Source organism: Ceratosolen solmsi, unplaced genomic scaffold (assembly GCF_000503995.2).
Source record: "Ceratosolen solmsi marchali unplaced genomic scaffold, CerSol_1.0 scaffold7, whole genome shotgun sequence".
Lineage (NCBI taxonomy): Eukaryota > Metazoa > Arthropoda > Insecta > Hymenoptera > Agaonidae > Ceratosolen > Ceratosolen solmsi.
In genome coordinates this window covers 8675788-8703170 of record NW_011948413.1, presented here as the reverse complement: position 1 = coordinate 8703170, position 27383 = coordinate 8675788, and the positions used below count along the sequence as shown (strand labels likewise).

The 27383-nt window shown below is 31.8% G+C and overlaps 1 long non-coding RNA gene across 1 annotated transcript; it reads left to right on the top strand.

The window, feature by feature from the left end:
• Positions 1-178: 178 nt before the first annotated feature.
• Positions 179-26476, top strand: LOC105367426 (uncharacterized). The gene is made up of 3 exons (XR_913059.1): positions 179-256; positions 12335-12371; positions 26050-26476. It is a non-coding gene; the product is annotated as an uncharacterized LOC105367426 (long non-coding RNA).
• The last annotated feature ends 907 nt before the right edge of the window (positions 26477-27383 follow it).

The window sequence follows — 27383 nt, the reverse complement described above, 5'->3', positions numbered from 1 at the left end:
CTTAGCCAATAGCGAAATTCAAGCGACTGCACAATTTAAATCGACGAGGTTCGGAAGCCCATTTTATTACCCTGGATATTCAGGATCCTTAGGCACCCTCGGAAATCCTACGTATTTTGGCCAAGTCCCTTACGTAGGAATGGCGTCTCCACCTACAACGGCAGGCATGGGACTCTTTCACTTGGGACTCACGTCGTTACTGCAAAAGTGCCCTCGAGTCCGGACAGTCCACCAGAACGGCCATCGTCATATCCTGGTAAGCGCAACATTTCTACTAGTCTTTTACTAATATTTCAAACCCCTTTTATGGCTGCCGTATAAACCAGTTTACTTTCCTAAGGAAGTCTCATTAATTAAGAAAGTCCCAATACTCTTCACCGGGATATTATCTAAAAACAATTAGTAAGAGTGTTCTTGAATATTTTATTCTGTAGATATAAATTCAATTGCTTAGATACATGTAAAGTAACAGGAAGCAAACAATTCAGATGTTAACGCATTAGGGAACCTTATGATTCCAGTAATTTAATATAATTGGATACTTTTCTTATATAATTTTATCGTCTAATAATTACAATAACATTAAGTGTACAGTGCATATTATATAAATTCTTGATATTAAATAAATTAGAATATTACTGATAAAGCAATTGATGGTTACTTTAGTTCTGTAGGTAATTGTACAATATGTTCAATTAGATTTTTTTTTTTTTCTTCAATCTGGTACAAGCAATTTATATTAAATGTGAATTTACTATTATTGCCAATAACATTCGCTAACATATAATGTATTATTTTTTTTTGTTTTTTGTTTATTGTTTTTAAATTATTTGTACGTACGGTAAGACTATAAATAATTTATGTCATAATAAATTTTATTACTTTCACGTTCTTTAAATAACGCAATTATTCTATTCTAGTAATACTTGTATTCATATTTCTAAATAATATATTTTGATTATTTGCGGCATTATAACACATAATAATTATTTCGTGTATCTGCTAATAATATTTTGAGAATTTATTAAGAAATATATTAAATTATGATAATTGAATATGGTATTGTTCGTTGTATCGATGAATATTATTTCTTCGATTATTTATGAAATTTCGTTTAAAAAGGCACATCACACAGTATGAGAATGGCAACTATCATATTTAAAAAATTTATTTATATATTTTTAGCTTTTGAGCATCTCTATTATAATAACTGAAGTAAAACATATTTCATTATGAGAAATATGTTTCGAATTTATGAAAATACATCAATGTGGATATGAACTAAAGCTCTTACGTACGGAACGAATGTACAGAAATTCAAAATTATATTTATGTTGCACCCAATTATTATTATTATTATTATTATTATTATTATTATTATTATTATTATACTAATCGTCATCGTTGTCATTGTTATTATTATTTTTACAGTTATTATTTATTATAGCTTATTATATACTGTTATTGTTATTGTTATTGTTATTGTTATCGTTATCGTTATTACCCTTTTATTATTATTTAGCCGACATAGAAAACTCAATCGTACATAATTTAAATATGATAACATAATTGTTTGTAATTTTATATTAAATTTATTGAAATCCTTTTTTTCACATTCTGCGTATCTTGTGTTATTTATTACCTTTTCAGGTTCATGTTAGTTCACCCGAACATCTTTTATTCTCAAGATGCCTAACTAATGTCTTGTACTCTTTTACTCTTTTATATGCCATTCTAGCAACATATCCTGCTCATTGTACGCTGCGTTATTTCATTATCTATACAATATTCGCCAAGTTATAGAAACTCTTACGGTTACATAATTTTCTGCTTTCTACGTTATTTTTAAGGATTGTTATTTATGTATACTTTTTGTATATTTTGTAAAACTGACTATAGTCTACGTGCATGAAACTATCGCTACGGCATTTGTATTTGAAATTTTATCCACATTTGTAAATTACTTGAAAATAAGTAATATTTTAAATATTTACGAATGAAAAGCTTTTGCGTCGTCCGTATTTATTATTATTATTATTATTCGTAAAAAATTTTTTTTAATTTTTAACTTTATATTTTTTACTTATAATTTTATTATAGAATTTCAAATTTATCCACGTCATTAAGTGTTTAATAATAACTCCTCGATGATCATGTATTTTCCATTTATTTTTAAAGCTCACCCTTTCAAAGTTTTTAACTCTCGATAACAATTTTGCAATTTCAATTACAATAGTTTTGTAATTTGAATGTACATTAGGATTATTTATACGTATTATTCTTATAATTAATTATACCAATGAAGCGCGTCCCTATTATTATTCCTCTAGTTAAATTTATAAATGTATTGAAACATTAAAATATGTAAAAGAGTCGATATAACGTAGCTTTAATTTAATTATTCATAAATGTCGAGCAGTTTCATTAAATTATAGCCTTTTTACATTCTTTTGTTAGCATGATGTACAAATTTCTCTAACTTTTTTATGATACCTCAAATGATAATAAAACTTGATATATATTAGCTCTTGTAATATAATCGGATCGCTGCCATACCTTTTCTATATTACAAATTTTTGTTTTAATATTAAAATAAGAAATCGTTATAAAATATCGCTAAAAATTATTATCGAGACATTATGACCACATGTGCCGTGCATGTGGGTCAAAAGCTCCTACTTTGGGTTTTCTTATATCCGCTATATTTTGTCAAAAGGGCCGACATAACTTCACTCACTCTGTTACACCGTTACCTTACTACTATTTCATATTTTATGCTTCTTTTATGTTCATTTTAGGAATTGTGACCATCAAACAGAATCGTTTTTGAGTGAATTTAAAAGTTCAACTTTTCGAGTCTTCGGGGAAATCGACAAACGCTATTTTCCCAGATTTAAATTTCTTTCTTCGTTTTCAAATTAAATCGTTATCTTTCTTATAAGTTTGCCTGCCAAGTACTGCATATTTAAACATATTAGTTATGAGTTAATGCACTCGTTTGACTTTTAACGGTAATTTATACATTTTATAGTGAATAATAAAATGTGTTATATCGTTTATCTTAATATACTTTATTCAATAATGTTTATTCAATAAATTTTCATTTTCCTATTATTAGAGCTTCGATGAAGATTCTTTGGAAATTTTTCTGTTACTAAATGAATCATAAAATAAATAAAAAAAAAAAAGAAACTTTCATATAGATGGCTTTAAGAATCTGATAAAATTTTATTATTTATTTACTATTTCACTAGTTAATATGTTGAAATATGTGATCGTGAGTATCTGTGATTATTGTAAGTGATTGATAAATTTGTGTCACAATTGTGTTATGGACAAAATGAAGTATAAAACGAAAATTTTGCATAAATCTATAATGTACTATTATATAACAGTCAACCTATAGTGTTAAGTACATAATCAACATGAAAGAAATGAACTGCACGTAAGAGATTAGTACTCATTTTAAATATAAAAACGAGTGTATTTCTTTTTGCCTGGGCGTGCCATCGAAAGTCGTAATCGCATATTCAGTGCACATAAAAATGATTTTAATCTGAAAAATATATTTCCTTCGTTATGATTTTGTTAAATCATAAGTTTTTACGAGCTTGAAATGTATAAATCTTGATTTTATATTTTCAGATTATTGACATTGTTTAAATTTATAAAATACTATTATATAAACACACATACATTTAATAAAAATTCATAAAAATGAGAGCGCAAAAAAAGAAATTGATTTTTTTTAATTATTTGAGCTCATGCAAGAAAACACTTATTTCTTACTTTAGTAGTAAATTATATTTTTTTAAATATTATTTATGATATTCACTTAATTGTCGAACATAGGGCGTTAAATAATATAAGAAAAAAAAATAATCAATGAATAATTGTAGTTTCCTCAATGTGTAATGATATTGTATATTAACTATTATTAAATGAAATTGCAACAATTACATTAGTACGGAAATGTTTTCATTTATTTGAATAACAGAAGGACAAATTAAAAATTTAATTACAATTGGGAACAAGCATAACATATTCTAATAACGTTATTTAATTTATTTTAATTATCGTGATGACTATTTTTGGAATTTTAATGTTATGTTCTCTTATTTATAAATAATGTATATAAATTTTGTATACAATTTTAATGTTCTCCCGATTGTAAACTTTTTAATAAAAATAGATTCTTTTATATTATTTACATATCAGACTTGTCGTTTGCATTTATTTGCATTTATTTCAATGATTAGTAATTGTATTTATAAAACACTTATGTGAAATAAATATAAAGTCAATTAATTATATAACAATACAAATTATCATTGTTTATTAAAATTTTTTATATAGAGCACATTAAGAAAATAACAATAATTATTATAATATAATATTATTATGGAGAGGTTTCTGTAATGTAAAGATCATTAATAAGGGATTATAAAAAATCTATTTTCCATATATATGAAATATTTTTATTTGTTTACATTTCATACACTGTATACAGGATATTAATTAACATCTTATATCTTATAAGTCGTCGGCTATATTAATTACTTGATTTTACTTTATTATTTGCATATAGATCACTCGATTGTAAAAATGATAAAGTATTATAATCAGAGGTACATAAAGGCTTACATAAAATTGAAATTTTTTTTTTTGTTGAAATTTCCGAATTTCTAATGTGTATAGTTTTGCATGACGTATAAATGCCAATCAAATACCGTATATGAGCATAAGAAATTTAATAAATATTGGCAAATAATTAAAATTTATCCGAGATTGTATTATTAATTAGATTATATAATAGTAATTTACTAAAATTTGATAATTTACTATTTAACTGATTTTATATTTATGTCCATGATCTGTTTCAAATTCAATGAATTCGTTGAAATTCATCTACTTCTTGATTTTAAATTTATCACTATAATGTTATCTAATAATTAAAATCACGTAAAATAATATTTGTTCGTTTACTTTTATTAGTTCTTATTTTTTTCACATTAATTATTTGAAATTGTGAAAATCAATGTTTTTAATTTATACCCTCATATTCTACTTACTTTTAATTATTATCGATTATACAACTTGAAAGTCATAAATTCTGTATAAAATGAGATTTAAATTGCGGTAAAGATATTGCAACTTTAATACTGTACCTATATGGATTATGTATACTTTTCAAACTTACAATAACTTTATCTAAATAATAGAAATTAGTGCAAGTGGGAATTGAAGAAAGATTAAAGAAAGGCAAAATATAATTTTCATATTTATCATTTCAATATACTTTTTATTTCACGTGCAAAAATTATTTAGTATCCATTTGTTGATATGTTATTTTTCCTAGGGAATAATTTTTACGGCAATAATTATGCAGTTATATATATATATATATATATTGTGTAAATTTAGTTTGCATTTCTTCTCAAATTATTTCGCACATTAGTATAATTACACATTCATTTCAGGGATGCGTTTAGTTCTTGACTAATATTTACATATTAAAATTTCAAAAAGAAAAAAAAAACAAAAAGTTTTTTTTTCGACACTGCTTACTGTATCGCGCGAGATGAAAAATGTATTAGTCATTTATTCTTATAGCATTTATTAGTAAAAAGATTTTAATTAAACTAATTACAAAGAACATTAAAAAATAATATTTTATTCTATATATCACTTTTAATATGTCGATTCCCCTTAAATAAATTGGTGTTATAAATTGTCAATATTTTATTATCAATACCAATTTTATATAATTAATTACTCTCATAGGTTATGTATATTCTTAATATATAGTAATATATGTAATAGTAAATTGTAAAACTTTGAATTATTTTGTTTCATATATTTTTAAATTAAATAAATTTATTTATCGAATGCAATAATAGCATTGCTAGGTTGAAATCTTTTTCGGAATTGTAATATTCGAAGAAATTTTATATTGCAATGATTTCTTCAATATATTTATGAATAAAGTATCGAATAAGAAATTATTTTCTATTATTAATTAAGCTGAATAAACCTATAGTAAGTATAATATTTTTATACCAATAATTTATTAATTTAAATAAATAAAAAATTTTTTAATGACTCCGAATAGTTCAAGTGTGATTTTCTAGTACTAATTTTCCCATTATGAGTAATAATACATATAAATTATAAAAATATTTGTATAAAAGTAATCTATACGAATTTTTATGCCTTTAGTATCAGTCTTTAGTAATAAAATCAAGTATAAATTATTAAAAAGTATTAAATAATAAGTCTATTTTAATTAAAATATCATTTATCTATAATAATTAAAGTTTCCATAAAGTTTTTCTCTAACTATATGACAAGTTTAATTATTATAATAAAGTTTAATACAATGTAAGTTGATGTAAAGTTTTTACAAAGAAAGAAGTTATAAAGTAGAACGCGATTCATTTATAAGTTACTAGTTTTTTATTTGAAAAAAGTATGCATTTTATTAAATTTTTTATTAATCAAATTATAAAATGTTATGATATTGCATAAGAACAATAAATATTGTTTCTTTTATGGATGACAAAATTATCTATTTTAACATTAAATTTTAATATTAAAGTAAAATTATTGTTTTCACAATTGTTATAGGAATATTAAAGGTGTTCTTTTTTTTTTATTATTATTATTTTTTTTTTTACGAATTTTAAGTTAGTATTGACAGTTAATGAATCGTAAATCAAAAATATTTATTTAACTATATTTATTGGCTTACGATATTTGAACAAATTTACCGCTGCTGTGCTTATAATAGTAAATAAATTTTATTGAATAAATCATTTACTCTAAAACTGAAAAATTATAATTTATGTTTACGATATATATTTACATTATAAATGTTACATTATGGGCCTGGCTAATGAACATTAATCTTATATTTAACAAACGTTTATATTCGACGTAGCAGTAGCTTAAAATATTGCGATAATAAACTTTAGACAGATGTAAATATATATTAAAGTTTAAAAATTTTTAAAAAAGTTAATTTATGCAGAAAAAGCTAATGTTATATTTCTTATATGCAATGTAGAACACTAATAACACTAATAACGTCCGTATCTATATATATATATATATATATATATATATATATATATATATATATGCATTTAGAATGGAGACTAAGTGTGGGATGGCCATATTTACTGGATATATGGCATTATGTGTGTGTGGATATGTGGAGTATATATTATTCGTGTATGCATAAATGATAATCGTAGAATATACGCGTACGGTTGAGGAGGGAAAAAGTCCGTTTAAAATTTATCAGTTGCTTAGCTATGCGGGGTATTACCTCGTTACAGCAACGCGAATAAAGATATCATTCTCAATTCTACGAGTAACTTCAATCCTCTTTTTTGTCATACTTACATGCACATATTATATTTATTTTCGTTCAATGTATTTACACACGTACCTATCCAATGGTCGTTCGCACATTTTAAATGCCCGACATTCCGTATAATACGATCCTTCTCGCGAGAATCCTTTATACACGTGCGCGCGCGCTCGCGCGTCCATCCTGGCAATAAATATAAATGCCTATGCACGTACACGTTCGCACACACCGTAAATTATATGCAAACATAAATAGGAAAAAACGTAAATAGACATAAACGTATATGGGCACTTGCAGTGCATACGTGTATTGGATCGAATGAGAGCGAGTGGCTTCACTTTGCTTCGCGCAGCAAGTGGTATCAATGTAATCAATGGCTTGAAACGATTCAGCGGCAGCTGAACAACAACTCTCTCTCTCTCTCTCTCTCTCTCTCTCTCTTCCTTGTTGAAAATATCCGCAAAACAAGAGATCTCAGAGGAAGAGAGCAAGAGAGAGAGAGAGAGAGAGAGAGAGAGAGTGAGAGTGAGTGTGTGAGTGTGCGAGTGTGTGTGTGCTTGCACGTGTGTACGTGCGTGAGATAGATAGATAGATAGATAGATAGAGAGAGAGAGAGAGAGAGAGAGAGAGAGAGAGAGAGAGGGAGAGAAAATTTAACGACAGTCGTAAATGCAGCGAGAAACTCTTTACAACCCGCGCTCTCGTGGGTTTTCCCTCTATGCATGCGGAGCATTGGGAGTTTTTCTTCGTCGTAACTTTTTCTTCCCGCTCTTCTCCATTGCATTAAGTTTACTTGTTTTCTTTTTCTACTTCCCAGTTATATTTCTCTCTTTCTCTCACTTTTGCACTCGCAACCACAGAGCAACACAAGGCCCAAACCTTCGTTTATTTTAGCAGGGTGCGTGCGTAAACTTTCTTATTTTATGAGACAGCTCGTAGCTAATTCGAAATCACTACGGTGCCTCGGGCACTTCATCTTCCCCTCTATGCTTGTTTCTACTATCTGTGACGAGCTTTAAATCAGTGCGCTTATCATGCAAGTCGAGATAGAAAGAAAAAAATGTTCTTGTAATATATATATATATATATATATATATATATATATATATATGTATATTATTCAAAGTCGAATCTTCGGATATTTTTAATGAGATAAATTGTCGCTTGCGATGGTGAAAATAGATTATCTCATATTAATAAGTTTTAGAAAGTTTTTTCAGCAAGCAACTAGTCATTATCGTGGATTGGTTAATAAGTTTTCAGTAAACCTTGTCGTGTAAAATTATTCTATTAAAAAGATTATTGGTTCTATGCGAAGGCAAACTTTTGTAGGCATTATTAACGTGTTTACTATATTTATTATGTAATTGAATTATAAAAATAATGAAGTTTATAGTCTATGTTTCTGATATTTAAATGTAAGTTTACAAACATACTGATAACATTTGTACATTGAGCACGAGGACTTTTTGCAATGAATCTTGAGTATGTCAAACAAAAAGTGATATTTAAAACTTAGTTGAAAATGAATTTTAATATATTTTACACGAAATTATTGTAAGGACGTAAATTGAAAATATTAATTAACTTAATTGACATTAGTATTCAAATTGCATATAACAAACAGATCAATTACAACAGAACATTGAATTGAACATTGAAAGAGAAAAATATTTTAATTTATAAAGCGTTTGTTCGTAAGTAAATAAAATTATAAATAAAATATTTCTTAAAAGCTTTTAGAACAATGCCTAGATGTCTAGATGTTCAAGTATGTTATTGTTACAGAATGCACGAAACAATACACTAGCAGAGTAAGCTTAATTTTATGCAATTATTTTATGTACAGAAATTTAATGGACTCATTAATTTTATATTGTACATACTACATTATGGCTTGTATCATATGCCTATTATTATATCATTCGAACAAGTACTTTTATAAATTCTACTTAAAGCTATTTATCTATGATAACATGAATTTATAAGGATTTTATTATAATTAATCAATAAAAATCAACGTTTTAAGCAGATTCAGGGGCGACTAGAGGATAAATGGTAAAGTACTAACTAAGTAGTAAAGATACTTCACGCTATTTCTATTCGCGTTAAAAAAATTATATTGAATATTGTAGAAGTTCTGCCTTCAAAAATTATCATTAATTGTACGAATTCTCTCGTGAACTTTACCATAATAGACTCATTAATGAATGATTTTTAGAATGATTTTTAAGAACTTTTGTTTGTATGTGATGATGCTTATGTTTTTGATTAAAATTGATTAAAATTATACCGAAATGAATTAGTATCTGCAACGGTGCAATATTTTTTGCATCGTCCATTCTTAACAAAGATTTTCCTTTCTTATTTAACATCTATCAATTCTCTCTATGATTATTGAAATATGAATAATTTTTTTCTCTCTCATTTAATTTAATAAAAAGATGTAATAAAAATGACAGGAACTAAAACAAATATGATATATCGTGATTTTCGTTCATCTTGAAAATAGTGCAATTCTTAATGTGCTGTTAAAAATTGATTTGAAGTACCTTTTGTATTGTCCGATAAATGGCGTAAGGAATGTAAGGTTTAATGACAGATATATCAGTCAACCGATGATAATCAAAATTGATTTAAACATTCATAATAATGATTGTCACATTAATTGTTGCAGTAATGCCTTTAATGAATTCTGGTAAGACAGCATTAAAATTTGGGAGTTTGTAACCTAATAAATCTATCGTGTTATATGAAATAAGATACCTACAACATAGTGTAGTCAAAAATTTTTATGGATGATGTTTCACACTGCACATATTAATGCAGATAGGTTATTTGATGCCATTTAACGCCGATGAGCATGCAAACACACAGACATGCGCGCGCGCGCATATGTATATATATATATATATATATATATATATATATATTTACATCATTTTTAGGTGTGCCACTCATCGCATGTAACTTGAGTATGAACGTCGAAACATCTTCGTCATAAATCTGTATATTGGTTATATTTAAAACATTGTGGGCCCTGTTCCGGGTGATCGCCTTCTTGGCAAAATATCTATTCTGATAGTAGCTCCAATATCTTCATTATTAACTCGCAAGTTCCGATAATTATTGTTACTTTAAATACTGCAAATAAATAATAATAAATTTTTAAGAATAAATGTATGAAGATTGTTATTATTACTCGTTAGAATTATTCATACTATTCGTTCATTGATAGATCAAATAATTATGAGACATTAATATTCTAGGATACATTTGTAGTTCTATCTATTTGTAGTCTAAACTAGTCGAGCAATCTCTACGAAGATTGCGCGGGTAAAATGTCGCTTGTAACAATGAGTTTCTCGGGGATTATATGTAAGTTTATCTTGCATAGTTTAGTCTCATCAATCTGCGAATAAAAATAATCCTAGTAACGTAGTAATACACTTAAAAATATATTATAATAATAATAATAATTATAGAAAAATTATTTTTATATATGCTTATGTAATAGTTAATAAATTATTGATATTAAATTTTATACAAGATCGTCATCAATTATTAGATCCTTGATTTCTCGAATTTTATTGGTCGACGAGTATTGTTTGCTCAAACATCTATTTAATAAGACTTTTTTTTTTCTGTACAATATGCCTCGATTAATAAACGATATTTAAAGTATCGTGTACTTACATCGGTGATAGCTGTAGATTATATAGTAACTATAAACATGGTTATGTGCTTGCGTACATACTAATTAATTTTTACCGTAGTGCACATATTGCTCACTGCAGGCAGTACAGAAAATATATATTCCGGTGTGTACTTTGAAAAAGTAAGGGCGCATTTGTATCTCCTATTGTTCAACGTATAATAGAGCATATTTCTCAAAGTTTTAAAATAAACTCTCCCCCACTTCTTGCCTTCTCCCTCCCTCTCTCTCTCTCTCTCTCTCTCTCATTCGCTCACTCATTCGCTCACTCATTCGCTCACTCATTCGCTCACTCACTCACTCATTCGCTCATTCTCTCACATACTCTACCTTTCTTTCTGCTTGTCTCTCTTCCTTTCTTTCATTTGAGCCTTTTATGTAGTGACGCCATTATCGAGAGGATCTGGTTTATGCGGCTTCAACTAAAGGGCTTTAGCATTTTCTAACCATGCTCGTGGATTACAATTAAACCCTCATAAAAGTGCATCATAACTTTTTTTCCGCTTGCGGAACGCCTACGCGGTTGCCGTCATTTATATGTACACATTACAAAAAATTTACCTTATTGCATTCGTAATGAAGCATACACCAGAACGGGAAGGTTGTTGGAGATGGAACGAAGAAATGAACTGATAGTTTCTTTATTTATTCAGATTTTTTTATATGATTTCACCAATTTTCAAAAGTCCATCTGTTAATGAAAGAAGATTTCCCTTCTAGCGATTCTTATAGTTTAATAAAGTTTTTTATATAAAATTTATGCCTTCAGCAATTTTATACATGATTCGCGGATTAATGTTGGTTTTGCATTATCATTGTTGTTATGCTATTACGAAGCGCGAATTAAAAAAATTTTATGAATAAAAGACAAAAAATTTGCCATTCAAATTGAGATTATAATTAATTAATCGTATGAAATTTTATTGTTGATAAGCGGTGAATGTTACGTAGGGAGCATTCTTTAAATTAATTCTTTAAATTAATGAGAATTAATTTAAAAAATTAAATAAAAACTAAAAAAAAATTAATGAACTTCTTTAAATTAATGAAACAACGTTCATTTCAAAATTTAATACAATCGCATAAAAATGTTTCAAGAACTCCATCATCACAGCATTGTTTTTTTTATTTATTTATTTTTTTTTTATAATTACACTTTATAGATTCACAATAAAATTGTACTAATTCTAGTATAATTTTTCAGTCTCTGATAATTAGATTAATTCAGTTGTATGTTTTTACAGGGCCATTATCATAGGGACACTTATTATAGTTATCCAGGTAATGTTATTTACGTATATATGTACATATATGTAATATATCTAAACGGTTAATTATATAATTAATAGGTAATTTAGCTATTTTTATGTTTTATTTTACAGAAAATAATTGATAATACATTGTTAAAGTAAAATTTTGTTGCCATTTTTATTGTTAAAGATGAACGAGCGTTTCACGTTCGTAGCAATTTTCAAATTAAATATTATAAATAACTTGTATAAATGAATCTTTAAAACCAATTTATCAAATTTGTAAAATTTAGTTTACAAATAGCTTATTACGCTGCGCTTATCAATTAAGAACTTCAATCGTCAATATCATGCCATTGGTTATAAAAATAAAAACATATGTCGAAACACGCGGTAATTAATTATGTACAGAAATGATGGGAACAAAATACGTAAATATTGTTTAATGTTTTGTGATGGAAAATCAATCATGTATGAATAATTTGTGTCTAAGGCAAATAACTTACTTTATGAAACTTAATTATTTAAAACAATAAGTTTAGGAAGGTGCTGCTGTCGGAGCACTCTTCCTTACATTCGTTTCGTCCCAAAGTGCATTAATTACATACGCGCTATCCTTGTTTTTCCTTCCTCCGAGCTTGTAAATAAAATGACTACAAAATGAACGCTCGCGCGCGCGCTTGGCACTGGGTAAAGCCCCATTTCTTGGAAGCGTCCGCCCATGTAGCCCAGAACGAAGAAAATTATCAGGAGTCTACTGTGCGTCCAAAATTGCCTCTCCACTTGCGCAGCTCATGCATAAATATTTTATAAGAGAAACTTAAGGTATTAGTCGTTTTATGAGTTACGGATTAAAGAAGAATCGGAGGACCGAATAAATAAAATAATTATGACGGGGAGAGAGAGAGAGAGAGAGAGAGAGAGAGAGAGAGAGAGAGAGAGAGAGAGAGAGAGAGAGAGGGAGCGAGTGGAAGGGTGGAGCGAAGGGCGGTTGATAGGGTGGGGTTGTTGGGAACGAGGAGAAGAAGGATGGGGTTGGCAAACTTCCATACGATTTGGAAAAAGTAACCTTTGGCGGGACGAGGAGGAGGAGGAGGAGGTCTCTCTGTGTGTGCGTGCGTGCGTGCGTGTGTGTGTTTGTGGCGGCAGCGGCGAGGAGAAATGACGGGAGAACGGCGAGGTTGAGACAAGGGAGGGACGAATCTTGGTGCACGCGGTCGCTTTAGCTCAAGCCGGTCAACCAAAAGATTGACGTTTACGGCTAAAAAAGAGGGAGAGAAAGAGAAGAGGCGACGACTATCCGGACTAGCGCCAGTAAAATCCCGCTAAGGAAAAATACAACGTGCCACGCAGTCCGCATCGACAGTTAAAGTCATACGCGCGAAAATATAACCACGCTCCTATGAAATACGACGGCACTATCGCCTATGTATGTATTTATACACATGTATACGTTAAAGCCAGTGCTTTGTGAAGTATTTGCAGCGATGCAGCGCGAGACTTTTAGTAGTCTCGGGCCTTGGGAATGCGACTAGCTAATGAAAGGGTTTCTCGCGGTGTATCGAATATTCAGACGTTGTAATTATTACCCCTGGTGCAGCCGTTAGCGTGAACTCGTTCTAAAGATAAACGACTACTCTTCTGCACGGAGGCAATGAAAGTAGTTTTTTGCCCATCGACTGTAGTAATTTTTCTTTTCTTTTTCTCTCATTTGTTTAATGCGCAATTCACGCGTCTAGATCAAGATATTTCAAATTACTCGCTTTTCAATAATGGGAACAAATTAATTTTATATCACATGGCTCCACTTGTGCCTGTGTTAAAACCAAAGTATCTTTTTAAGTTCTTCGCATGTTTATGGCAAGTTTCAATCTGCATAAGGTCATCTCTAATTTATTTATCATGATGAAATGCGTCACAATATACTCACAATGTATACGTGTAAAATACGTGCGCGTGCGCGCGTGTGTACGCATTCGTGTATATATATTAATATATATATATATATATATCATCAATCTACTTAATAATTGTACGAAACAGTGCATGGAATTCAAGTTTAACGGTAATGCTTTTTCAAAAAGAAGAAAAAAAGAAGAAAAAAAAAAATTAATGCACTTTAAATTTACTTGATAATTTCTTTTCAATCATTAAGTTAAAATATCTTTTAATTGCATGCATTGCTATAGTTAACCGCTCAGTAAATGCTTTATTATCCGTATAATGTGAATTATACAATTTTTTGTAAAATCTTGTTTACACTTTCTTTGTTGATAATATTTAAAATGATGCCGCTCAAATTTATTATACTTTTTTTAATAAGGCTGAGTTTCCGTTTAACTGGCCACAAAAAGTTGATCTACCCATATTAAGCATTATTGATATTAGTAAAATTATTTAAGATCGTAAAATAATTTTTATACGGGTATATAGTCGGTAACCAGTCTTCATAATTGTTAATTTGATGCTATTACGCACCAACCGCTAATGTAACATTCCTTTCACTTGTAACAACTCTCAGTGATGTTTCATTGCAATAAACTCAGAGTAATAAAGTTGCATTTTAAAAGTCTCACCTTACGTAGACATAGCACACAGTTCCTAGAATAAAATTTAATATGTGCAGTAATTAAACCTTTCAGCTGTGACTTCTTTTTTAATCGTAAAGTCTTATTATGCCTTGCATGACTCGATTAAAATTTTATTTATTCAATACAAACTTGAATATTTTTATAAATATATCGCATTTTACGATTCAGTCATAATATAAATCATCTTAAGATCTGTTTTCAAGATGATAAGATTCACTATGAAACTTATTCACTTAGGCATACAAATGAATATTAGTTTAACAATTCAACGAATATCCCATTATGGCAATGTGTATTTTTATAGTATTCGTACGAACGATTTAAAAATTATCGTTAAAATTATATATTAATTCAACATTACAAAAGACGGACGAAATTTATACAGAAAAATTGGAAAAATATATTTTCAATTATACGTTCGTATAATGTTGTTATTATACTTGTAGATAGAAATATTCCCATTAAATTTTACCATCGTCATTTATTAACGGATAATTGAAATAAATGAAAATTTTAAAGAATCTATCATTCTCATGGTATTAAGTCAAATTAGAAATTATTTTAAACAACATTGGTTTTACATAGTTTTAAGTTGTTGCAATTTACCAATTTTAATTCATTATCAAGATAATTTTTAATTTTAACCATAAGTTTTAAAATTGAAAATCCTAATTAACGATCATTTAATCGTAATATTGCTAATTCAAGCTACGAAATTGATTGCAAAATTTATAATTAAAATTGAACGTGTTTATTAAAAAAAAAAAAAAAAAAAACTATTACAAAAAAACATAAGTCGAGCATTAAAATTAATATTCTTGAGAATCTGTAAGACAGCTCGTATATGTAATTATCTCACAATCACTAATTCCCCCCTGTAATCTAAAATATTATTCTTATTAATGTAATTTCATATATTAATTGAATATCAACGGTTGCAATTTAAATGGTATTATTTTGATTGCGTCTACTAGCCTTTAATACTTACAAACATTCACGTTTTAGTACATGAATACATTAATCATTGCACATTTATAATAAATTTTGTAACATCTCTAACTATAATATGTTTATTTGGAAGGCTAACGATTAACATTATTAGTGGGGGACATTTAGTATTGTGGTGGATTTTTGGAAAGGAACTTGTCCTTTAAATTACAGCCGTTTCAATCGTAATGTCACTAATCCATATAAGAATAATTCTTTATTTTTATCGAAGCTGTCTTGTTACAAAAATTTAATCCTTATAACGTACAAAGTTCATTTTCTGCAAATGTCCTTATGATCGCTTCGATGGCGCTGGTTATATTAAAAATCGTTTCAACTTGTAATCGTACGGGGCTCTTGATATTGGAATTTACGAAAATACGCAAGTAAATATTTCCCTTAGCTTAAAGCATATCATTTCCTTGGCAATTTTCGGCATACCACGTACCACAACCGTCCCTATTAGGAGCAACAGTATTATTATTAATTATCTTAGGGAACAAAGCTAAAGCAGCTCTCGGGAAAGAATCTCGTAGACTTGGCCATATGAAAGAAGCTCCGACGGTTGTTTATAGTTTGCAATCGTAATTTCACTCTCAGCGCGCAACCGCAATGCTGCATTAAGAAGGAATGAGACACAATATCATTATGGATTTGCAAAATTGAATTTGAGAATGCGTTGCGACAAAATAATTACTCGCGAAGAAAGAAAAGAGGGCCAGAGAGGAATTAGCCCCTAACGTGTTATCCATCATCGCGAGAGTAGAAATGAAGCGGTAAGAGAACAAGGTGATTTTTCAATGGGAGCAGCATTGTGCCGCGCTCAGCACGCCCGAGGATATTCTTAAGTGTAAGTTCGCCGGGGCCACGGGGAGGCGCACATCAGTCAAGCATTCCTTCCCATCATCCGCGGCGACAACTCATTAATCCCCGCGTTACATCGGCCGCATGGCAGCTCCTGGCCGCGAGCTGACGCGACGGTAAATCAGTGTTCGGCCTTGCATCGAATAAATTGACGAAAAGAGTTCGCGCGGCAATTGCGGAGCCGTTGGTACGGAGAGGGATACGTAGAGAAGGAGAGGGATACGTAGAGAAGGAGAGGGAGAGATAGATAGATAGATAGATAGATAGATAGATAGAGAGAGAGAGAGAGAGAGATAGAGAGATAGAGAGAGAGAGAGAGAGAGAGAGTGTGTGTGTGTGTGTGTGTGTGTGTGTGATCGGGGCGAAAGGGAGTCGGGGAAAAGGTGATGCTCGAAAGAGAAAGAGCGCGAGACTATCGCGGAGAGAAGCCATGAGAAGAGCTTCGACGAGGCGCGACGACGAGGATCCACGGCCAAGTGATTGCCAGGCGGGCAGGCAGCGGCAGTCGGGCAGCGGCAGCGAGTTGTAAATCATACTTTTACGAGGCATCCCATGGTCAATCGGTGCGCTGGGCCCCAGAAGGCCGACGGACGCAAGAGAATGGGACGACACATGCACGCGCTTGCGCACCAGCAACGAAATTCAAGAGAGTGAGAAAAGGAGACTTGGTTCGGGCCCTTACTCGCATACATCGATTGGGCTTTTATGACTTTGTAATTATGGACGGGCCTCTGCGAGAGAGGGAGAGGGAGAGAGAGAGAGAGAGAGAGAGAGAGAGAGAGAGCTTTATAGCGTTTGAGCGAGTGCGAGGGAGAAGCAAGGGCGGGAGGGAGGGGAGAGACATAGATTGGATATCTGCGACTTAGCCCGAATTGCGAGGGTTCGGCAAAAGTTTCGGCAGCGTCCTTTGGTTCGCCATTGTTGTAACAACGCGAGTTTCTTCATTCGCGAGCCATAAATTAAGTCGAAGTTATTGAGACGATAAAAATGGGAATAAGTGAGCAGCGAAACGAAGCCAGAACGACAGAGGGACAGAGAGACATTGGGAGAAGTCGCAACTGCTCCGAATTTTACATGTCATATCGCGAGGTCGGGGATTATTATGCGCCGATACGTGCGTGTATTGATTTTAATGCAGGTCATCTTTTATCTTTTTCATCCAATCGATGAAATAGCACAATTCAAACGGCACTGATTGAGTATTCGTGAGCTTTATGCTTGTCGTGTTCGTCAATGATAAAAGGGTGACATGGTGTGCGGAGTTGGGAGATAAGAGACACGTTGCTGACTCGACAGCTTAATAAAACTATGGCAGTCGTTTTATATTTTTCATTTACAAAGTAAAGCGAATACACGAGATGGTATGCTTTCTCGTTTGTTCGGGCGAATGTGTAATAAATTGGACTTTCCGATATTGTTGCGACGAACAAAAGTATCATGGAGGTGTTGTCCATTTTAAAACTTGAGATCATAGAATCATAAATTACCGAATTAGTTTAGAAAACGATAAGAGAATAATGAGAAGAAAAGAAAGAAAAGAAAAGAAAAGAATGGAAAAAAATAAATAAATAGAAAGGAAAAAAATTTGTCGACGTACCTTTATCATCGTCGATCCGGTTTTGTAATTAAGTCCGCGACACAAGATATACAAAATATATCGTATTAAATTAGTTAAACTGTTGTCCGTTCCTATTACGGGACAATCAATAAAATTGTATTTTTAAGGCTCTACACGCTTAAGTACTTTTTTTTCTTTTTTTTTATAGCAATTATATAACTATATAATTAATTATATGTACACACATATGATAATCCACTTAAACGCTTACATAATTTAAAATGAAAAATGGACGACTGTATATTTCATTTCGAGAATAGATTAAGAAGTTTTGCCTATGTTTTTTACATGAGAAAAAAGATTAAATTCAATATTTCATCTTGCCGAGTCATCAAAAATACCATTTTATGGATTTTCAAGGAAGTTATAAAAATATAAAAATTCCATTTCTTTAAAACGAATTCACATATTAAAACGAAACTCCATCAAATTTTACTCTTTGTTATGATCCCAGAAAGATCGATCCCGCGGTAAAGACAAAAATTCTACCTTGCGATACTCGAGGACATTTTTGTCCGTTTTATAAAAGTAATACGCGCCTTTTCTTCCTCCGCGACAACGAGATTTTCGTATAAATGAGTCATAAAACTATCTTTTTTCTTCTTCTTTGTAAAATCGATGCCGCACGCGCACTCACTGCACCCATAAAATTAAGCTAAAAGGCCGAAGGAGCACTTTTAGTGCAAGTCTAAGAAAGAGCACTAGATTCGGCAAGGCATCATCCGCGGGAGGGGAAAAAGTGAGAATCAAAAGCGCGCGGACATAAAGACAACATTGTGAATGCTTTTTATGAGTCAAACTCGCTCATATACTTTTGTCGAGTTACAATTTGTCACGCTGTAACCTCGCATTGTCCACTCTTCAATACGAAACTGAAAAGCCGAGAAAAAAAAAAAAAAAAAAAAAAAAAAAATAGACGCGCTACTTCCTTGTTCGATTATATCGTCGATGTGTGGGGTGACGACGACGGACTCAAAATGTCTTGGAGATGAAGCCCCAAAGTGCTCGTAAAATCGTGTGCGCGTCGATGACGAGGGGATGAAGAGTAAGAGGAGAAGAAGAAGGAGGAGGAGGAAGTGGCGGTGGAGGAGGAGGAGGTGGAGGAGGATGAGGACAAGGTGGAGAAAGTGGAGGTGGAGAGAAAAGGACAGAACCACGACGACAACTACGATGACGACGATGACGACGATGACGACGATGACGACGATGACGACGATGACGACGATTACGATGATGATGACGATGACGATCACGATAACGATGACGACCACGACGACCACGACGACAACGACGACACGTCGGATCCCGTATGTATGGCGCGTACAGGAAAAGGTAAGCGAGATCACTAGATGCCAGTATTATCCGTCGATTGCTCGTATAAACACGAGCGTATAAAGTTATATGCTCGGTGTTGAAAGGAGAGGAAACGAGAGGATCTCGGGGATGGTTAGTTCGTTTAGAGGGAAGTATTTATGCGCTTCTTCTTAGTAAAATTCTTCTTCCGGGTACTATGTAAAAAGACTAGTTGGTGTACGCTTAGGAAATGCTCGTATCGACATTGGTTATGACAGTCTTGCGACTCGGCATTTTCAACTTTACCCATGGAAGGGGAGTGGGAACGTTTAAGTGGTGGTGGTGAGGGGGGGGGGGAGAATGAGATTCGATTGAGAATCGTCTTGATCGATCAATGGATAATGGGTTAGTCGATAGCGGCGACTGGTTTTGCAATCGTACAAATCGTCGGATCGTCGATGTACTAACGGGGAAGATTTTCTCACGACCGAAGTTCCAGTGCTCTTTCTCGAGCGCGTCCCGTCTGGTGGTGACATACATAGCACGTCATCACGCACACGTGATCCTTTGAACACGTAGGTCTTTCGGTAGGCCCAGGAATTTCTCTACGGTCGCCAAATACACAAGACCCTTTCGTAAATCGTGAAAAGTTTATTGAATATTTCGCGCGGCAGCTTGAAAGAGCAAGCAGACTCTGAATTGAAAAATCTTGAAAGCATCCGGGCTACATGTGCTAGGAAAGTGGCCGTTTAACGAGAGTAGAGGCGGCGGGTCCGTGCCTATTTTTTACTTTTTAACACTTCTCTAACATGCTCGTCTCCCGAGTATTCTCTTTTTAACTTTTACGCCATGGCATCATCATTATTATTATTCATTATTATTATTCATTATTATTATCCTCGGGAATTATAAACAGTAAGCCATTGAGATAGAGATAGAGAGATAGAGAGATAGATAGATAGATAGAGAGAGAGAGAGAGAGAGAGAGAGAGAGAGAGAGAGAGAGAGAGAGCGAGCGACGACAGCATCGACAGTAGCTTCAAAGTAACTGTCGATCGTTTCGGGCGGATCGTTTTATGGGAAAAATGACGTTCGAGTGTGTTGTGCCGCGGTCGCTTTAAATGTGTGTAACTTTTGATGCGGTCGTAGAAGGTAAGCGTTATGGGGGTTGCTCAAGTGGGGTACACGGCGTAGTGGCGGATGATGGCGCGCATATAATACGCCGCGCAGCTAAAGAAGAGAGCTTTTATACCCAGACGGTTGCTTGGCCCGTTAAAAGATTAGTATTTGAGAGGAGGTCGCACCGAATGACCCCGCAACTCTTTCTCCGTTATTACCCACTGCACGAATACGCTGTAAAGTGGATTTTAATATCGGCGAGATAACGTCGCGTTCGTGCATTTGAAATCCAAAATAAGGGTAGTGGAACGACTGGTCCTTATGCTGTTGTCTCCCGACGACTTAATTCTCCTCCTTCCGCCTAAGGCCACATGTACATGTACTCTCCCGTTTTCACGCGCTATTCTTTCTCATTAGATGATGATGGCTATGCAGCATACCTTTTATAGTTACCAGTTGATGTTCGCTTTAGTGTTCGTTTGCCAGACGTGAAAAGTGCAAGGACAACGAACTAGTTCTGACAGTTATGCCCAACTCGCTAATCCGCCTAATCGGATATGCCTCACATGTAATAGGGACTGGTTGTTTTGTTGAAATTATAATTTACGACAATTTGCGCGCTTAAAGCTCTCTCGCTACAATTTCCTTCTTCATTCTTTGCGTTTTTTGCTTTTTTTTTTTTTTTTAATTTTTTTCTTCTTCTTCTTCTTCTTTTTTTTTTTTTTTTTGATTTCTTCTCCGCCTTTTTTTTTTTATGTTTTTTATTTTTTTTTTTTTTTTTTTTTGTATTCTTTGCTTTTGTTTTTGTTTTGTTTTCAACAGTCCTTAGGAAGAAATACGGCAAAAATTATGATTTTGTTTTATGCGAAGCTGCGCTGCACACAACCGAGCATTTAAATATTTCCAATTCCGACATTTATTTACCATTATTTATTAATATCTCCTATTGCTCTCTGTATAAATTTTTATGGCTGCCGATGAAAATAATGCACAATAAGTTAGTCGCCTAAAGTAACTTATTATGTTATTAGATATATAGCTTCGCATAAGAATATTAGAAGTCAGTAAGAAAGCATTCTTTGTTAACAAGAATGAGGTCGAAAGTAAGAAATATATCCCTATGTCGTTTCGTTGAAATTGGAGATTTATCAGACTAGTAAATCTTTGCGTGCTTCAGAGTTCATTCAAGTATTATTATTCTATAGCTTATTTCTCATAACTAAAAGAGTTTGAAATGTTTATGTTGCACTTGATGCGAAACTCATATCAATTTCATCTTAACGAAAAAATTGTTCGCGTTAAGGCGGTTGTATAAAACTCAAAATAACCGTAATATTTTATGTTATGATGTATGTTCGGAAAATAAATATCAACTAAAAAAGGTTATTAAAGGGTGATTTACGTTTAGTTGCAATAAAAATGTGCACTTAAAACTAAAATTAAATTACGACAGATAAAACAGTTTTTTATAAAAATAAGTTTGCAGCTTTAAAAATAAATAAGAATTAACCTCGTTCTTTAGCCGTAAAAGTATTTACATGCTATATATCAATTTTAAAGTATAAGAATAATTTTTCAGGCTACAGAATTTATTTTTACTACTATAATATTTTCATTGAACAACAACCAAAAAAATTAAAAAAAGAAAAAAGAAAGCAAAAAAAAAAAAATGAAATATCTGCGCTTTTCATTGTCATGCTCAATACATTTATGTACGAACTGCATCGAGTACGTTCTCGTCTCGATCTACAAATCAATAAAATCGTATTATCTCCATTAAACATTTAATTAAAACGTATGCTTCATCATATTTGTGCGATATAATGATTTTCCATCACCCTTCTCAAAAGTACTTGAATATTTTTAATAAAAATAGATGCAAATTTCAGAACTCTCGTAACGAACAATGAATGAATGCCCTTCCCTTTTCGCGAAGACGCACATCGTCATAAAATAACTAACTACACACGCGCACACAAACACACACTCAGACACGCGCACGCACGCACAAGCACACACGACATTTTTAGTAATCCTAAAAACATTGCGTTATATCTACGGGTAGCGGGCGGCTCCTTAATCCTACGACTTGTTTATCGACAAATGCGGGGGCGGATGCAGTTGATTTTCACAAAGAGAGTGAGAAAGCGTGAGTGAGATGAGGCGAGAGACGACTGAAAGGGAGAAGAGAGAGAGAGAGAGAGAGAGAGAGAGAGAGAGAGGGAGGGAGAGGGAGACCAAAATCTCGAACGGGTTTCGACGGTGAAACCAAGAAAATCAGTCCAAGAGCTTCGCTGCAGTGCTGTACGCTTGGGTCTCTCGTCGAGCCGACGAACGACTCTGGTTAGGTGCACGTATGAAAACTAAGTCCGGGTTTCATTTGACTGACTTTACGAGGGAGACATAAAATGGATTTTACTGTTGGCTAGTTCGCCAGTTCGCGAGTTGGTAACATTGCTTTGGCGAGAGCGAGCGAGTGCAATACAACCGAGTTGTACGCTCTTGCTCTCTTTCTTTTTCCCTCTGTTTCTTTGTCTCTCTTTTTCTCCCCGTCTCTCCCCATCTCAAACTCCTCCTCCTTCTTTATCTCCTCTTTTTTATTCTGCAAAGTCTTTCTCTTTCTCTACCCTTCTTTCTCTTTTTCCTCTCACACGTTCCTCATCTCACGTCGATCTCTTTTGAGCTTTCGCTGCACTCATTTCCCGTCTGTCTTACGTTGTTAGTTTCCCTCGTTCTCTCTCTCTCTCTCTCTCTCTCTCTCTCTCTCTCTTACTCTCCCTCTTCCTCTCACTCTTCCTCTCCCTCTCCCTCTCCCTCTTCTTCTTCCTTTTTCTTGCTCCCGCGTATTTCTAAACTTTGCGCATGAGAAATTGCTCCTGAACGCGAGTAATATCCGTTCAGAAAAGTACAGTTCCTCACTATATAAACTTGGGTTTTATTGTTCTGTCTTATTCGTCGTTTTACGACTTCTTATTTTCATTTTTCTTTTAATTTTTCTTATACGAGGCGTGGCTACTATGCTTGAACAAAATAGTTATTAAGGCGCGCCTATTAATTTTTCGAGAATCGGAAGTTCTAAAATAGTTCAAATAGTAGCATTGATAAAACAAGGTAGGTGGGTTAATATTTAACTCGTCAAGTTAAATTTCTATATTCGTCGTAAATATTTTTAATGTATAAAAATAAGAAAATTATAATAATAATATGTATTTGTAAAAATGCGATTTAAAGTGGCTAAGTATAAGTTTTCAAATAATTAAAATAATTTCAATACAATGAATTGGCAATTTACGATATTCGTGTATCTGAAAGTTCAACAATTTCAACTCCTGTAAAAAAAAAAAGTGTTAAAATCGTATTGTTTGAATTTTAAAATTATTAATTTAAAATTGAATTATTAATATGTAGTTAGACTTATTTATAGATTATGTAAATATACGCTAAGCTCTATTTACACTTCCAAAGGAGCTTCAATCTTTTATAAATTTAATACTAATTTTCAATGTCGAACGTTTTTTTGGAAGATTTTTCTGCACATTAAGATAATCATTTCGCTTTATACTTATAAATACTTTACATTTATAAACTTCTCCGGAATGGTATAATTTAATTTTGAAAATAATATATCTGCAATTTCATTAATTGAAATTCATTAATTATTATTAATAAACCCTTGTATTCATATCAAGCTTCATTCGAAAATGAATTGCATTAAATTGCTAATTCCTTCTATTTGAAATTATAAATTAAATGAAATGATATGCAAATGATTGTATTATTGACTTTATAGAAGGTTAAGTTTATTTTGTTAAAGTTACTCTGAGAAATCTAACATACATGATTTATTTCTGACACTTTACCTTAAATATTTGATGTACATTAATTTCAATTTCTTAAAACGCGACAAATATTACAAAAAAAAAAAAAAAAAAAAAAAAAATCCCATAATATCAAAGCATACATTACACTAAAACGCAGATTATCTTTTAATACAAATAAATCTAAACTCTCAGCTGTTATTGGAAAATTTAATGAATAAAAGCTTTGTAAAAAATGTAAATAAATTTGTAAAACAGAGGCAGTAAACGAAGATAGATTTTTACTTTGTTAATTGAAGAATCGGAGTGACAGGATTTGCATGTTTAATTATTGCCAAAGTTTCTTTTGTTCGCATTTCATATTTACTACAAATTATTAAAAAATGAGTAACAAAAGAGTTTTACAGGGAGAATAATAACGGCATGCATTTACAAATGTTTATGAAATACTGAGACATGTATTTTTTGTGCAATAACGAAGCTCACCTAATAACTTTTATTCAATGGGTCTTATTTCGTGAAATAGAACCCGTTACTAATTGTGTACTTATCAATGTTTGACAACATCATGCAACATTAAGGCAAACTATATTGACTTTTGATATCCAATTATATTTTTGTTACATTAACTGATTCAAATATTGATAAATACACAATTAACCTTGAGCTCTATCTTAAGAAGTAAATCCCATTGAAGAAAATGCTGACACATGAGTTCTATTATTTCGCATAAAAATATATCTCTCGGAGATTAATCAAATCCGGAACTCGCATTCCTGACACTTTCTTCGTTACTATAAACTAAAAATACGTTCTAATGTTTCTTTTGTATTTAAAATTAGTCTTTTCAATTGTTTCCGCTCTTTATTGTATTTACTTTATTTATTTACATTCAACTTAAGTAAATCATTATTAGAATCACGTCAATTTCAAAACTGATTAGTCTTACAATCCATTTTGTATATTAGATTTGGCAATTTTGAATTATGAATTAATTAAAAGCTTTTGTTTGGTTAATTTTCTCTTTTGTAACTATTGAAATGCCTGCGATTAAAAGTCGTAAATTCTACCATAATTTTAATTTGTCGTAAAGTTTAATATGTTCGATGAATTAAATATTGATTTGTTATACATTTTTGGCAATTATTGACATCATTGAGTTTTGCACATTTAACATTAAAATATTCGTACGACATTGTAATATGATAAAGCAAAGTTTATTTTAGTTTTTGCAAATAATAGCAATCTGACATCCGTCAGATTCTAAATGAGATTGACGCCTTTTATTTTAACTAATTGACAATCAAACGGTCGTTAAATTGAATTTGCTGTTTTTTTTCATCGTGTATCAATAAATAAGCCGATTATGTATATACTCAATACAAAAAATCGAACGATCATTCCACTTTTTGGTTTCAGAAACGAGCATGAGCCATCGCTTCAAGATCGAGAAGACCGACGATACGGACTAATCCAAAGATGTGCATGAGGGTTGCACGAAGGTGTTGAGAGCTCGTTAAAGAAGACAGTCTCTCTGGCTTCATTAAGCTTTAACGGTCAAGAAGAAATTAAGCAAATTTTAGGAAAACGTTGAAGCAAATGATAATGTAACGCGCGCGGTATTTTCAAAGATGCTCGCGTGCGACTTTTCGACATTTTTTAAATGTACAGGCAGGAGCGAGATCGTACAAATTACGAGCGTACGTATAAAAGTCGAGAATTACCTACTTGCGCGATAGGAGGGTGTAGAGGATGGCGAATGAACGAGGAGAATAAGGAGCGGAATAAGAAGCAGAGGAATTAGAACGTAGAAGAAAATAAAGAAGAAGAATAAGAATAAGAATAAGAAGAAGAATAAGAATAAGAAGAAGAAGAAGAAGAAGAAGAAGAAGAAGAAGAAGAAGAAGAAGAAGAAGAAGAAGAAGAAGAAGAAGAAGAAGAAGAAGAAGAAGAAGAAGAAGAAGAAGAAGAAGAAGAAGAAGAAGAAGAAGAAGAAGAAGAAGAAGAAGAAGAAGAAGAAGAAGAAGAAGAAGAAGAAGAAGAAGAAGAAGAAGAAGAAGAAGAAGAAGAAGAAGAAGAAGAAGAAGAAGAAGAAGAAGAAGAAGAAGAAGAAGAAGAAGAAGAAGAAGAAGAAGAAGAAGAAGAAGAAGAAGAAGAAGAAGAAGAAGAAGAAGAAGAAGAAGAAGAAGAAGAAGAAGAAGAAGAAGAAGAAGAAGAAGAAGAAGAAGAAGAAGAAGAAGAAGAAGAAGAAGAAGAAGAAGAAGAAGAAGAAGAAGAAGAAGAAGAAGAAGAAGAAGAAGAAGAAGAAGAAGAAGAAGAAGAAGAAGAAGAAGAAGAAGAAGAAGAAGAAGAAGAAGAAGAAGAAGAAGAAGAAGAAGAAGAAGAAGAAGAAGAAGAAGAAGAAGAAGAAGAAGAAGAAGAAGAAGAAGAAGAAGAAGAAGAAGAAGAAGAAGAAGAAGAAGAAGAAGAAGAAGAAGAAGAAGAAGAAGAAGAAGAAGAAGAAGAAGAAGAAGAAGAAGAAGATGATGATGATGATGATGATGATGATGATGATGAAGAAGAAGAATAAAATGATGAAGAAGAAAATGAAGAATAAAACGATGAAGAAGAAAAAGACGAAGAAAAAGAAAAAGCAATTAACGTTCATTCAATGTTCATGCTATGTGTTTGAGTTTGTTCCTTTTATTAATCGCAACTGAAGCTTCCCACTTTTTCTTCTTACATGCATCTGTAAACGAGTACATTTCGATACA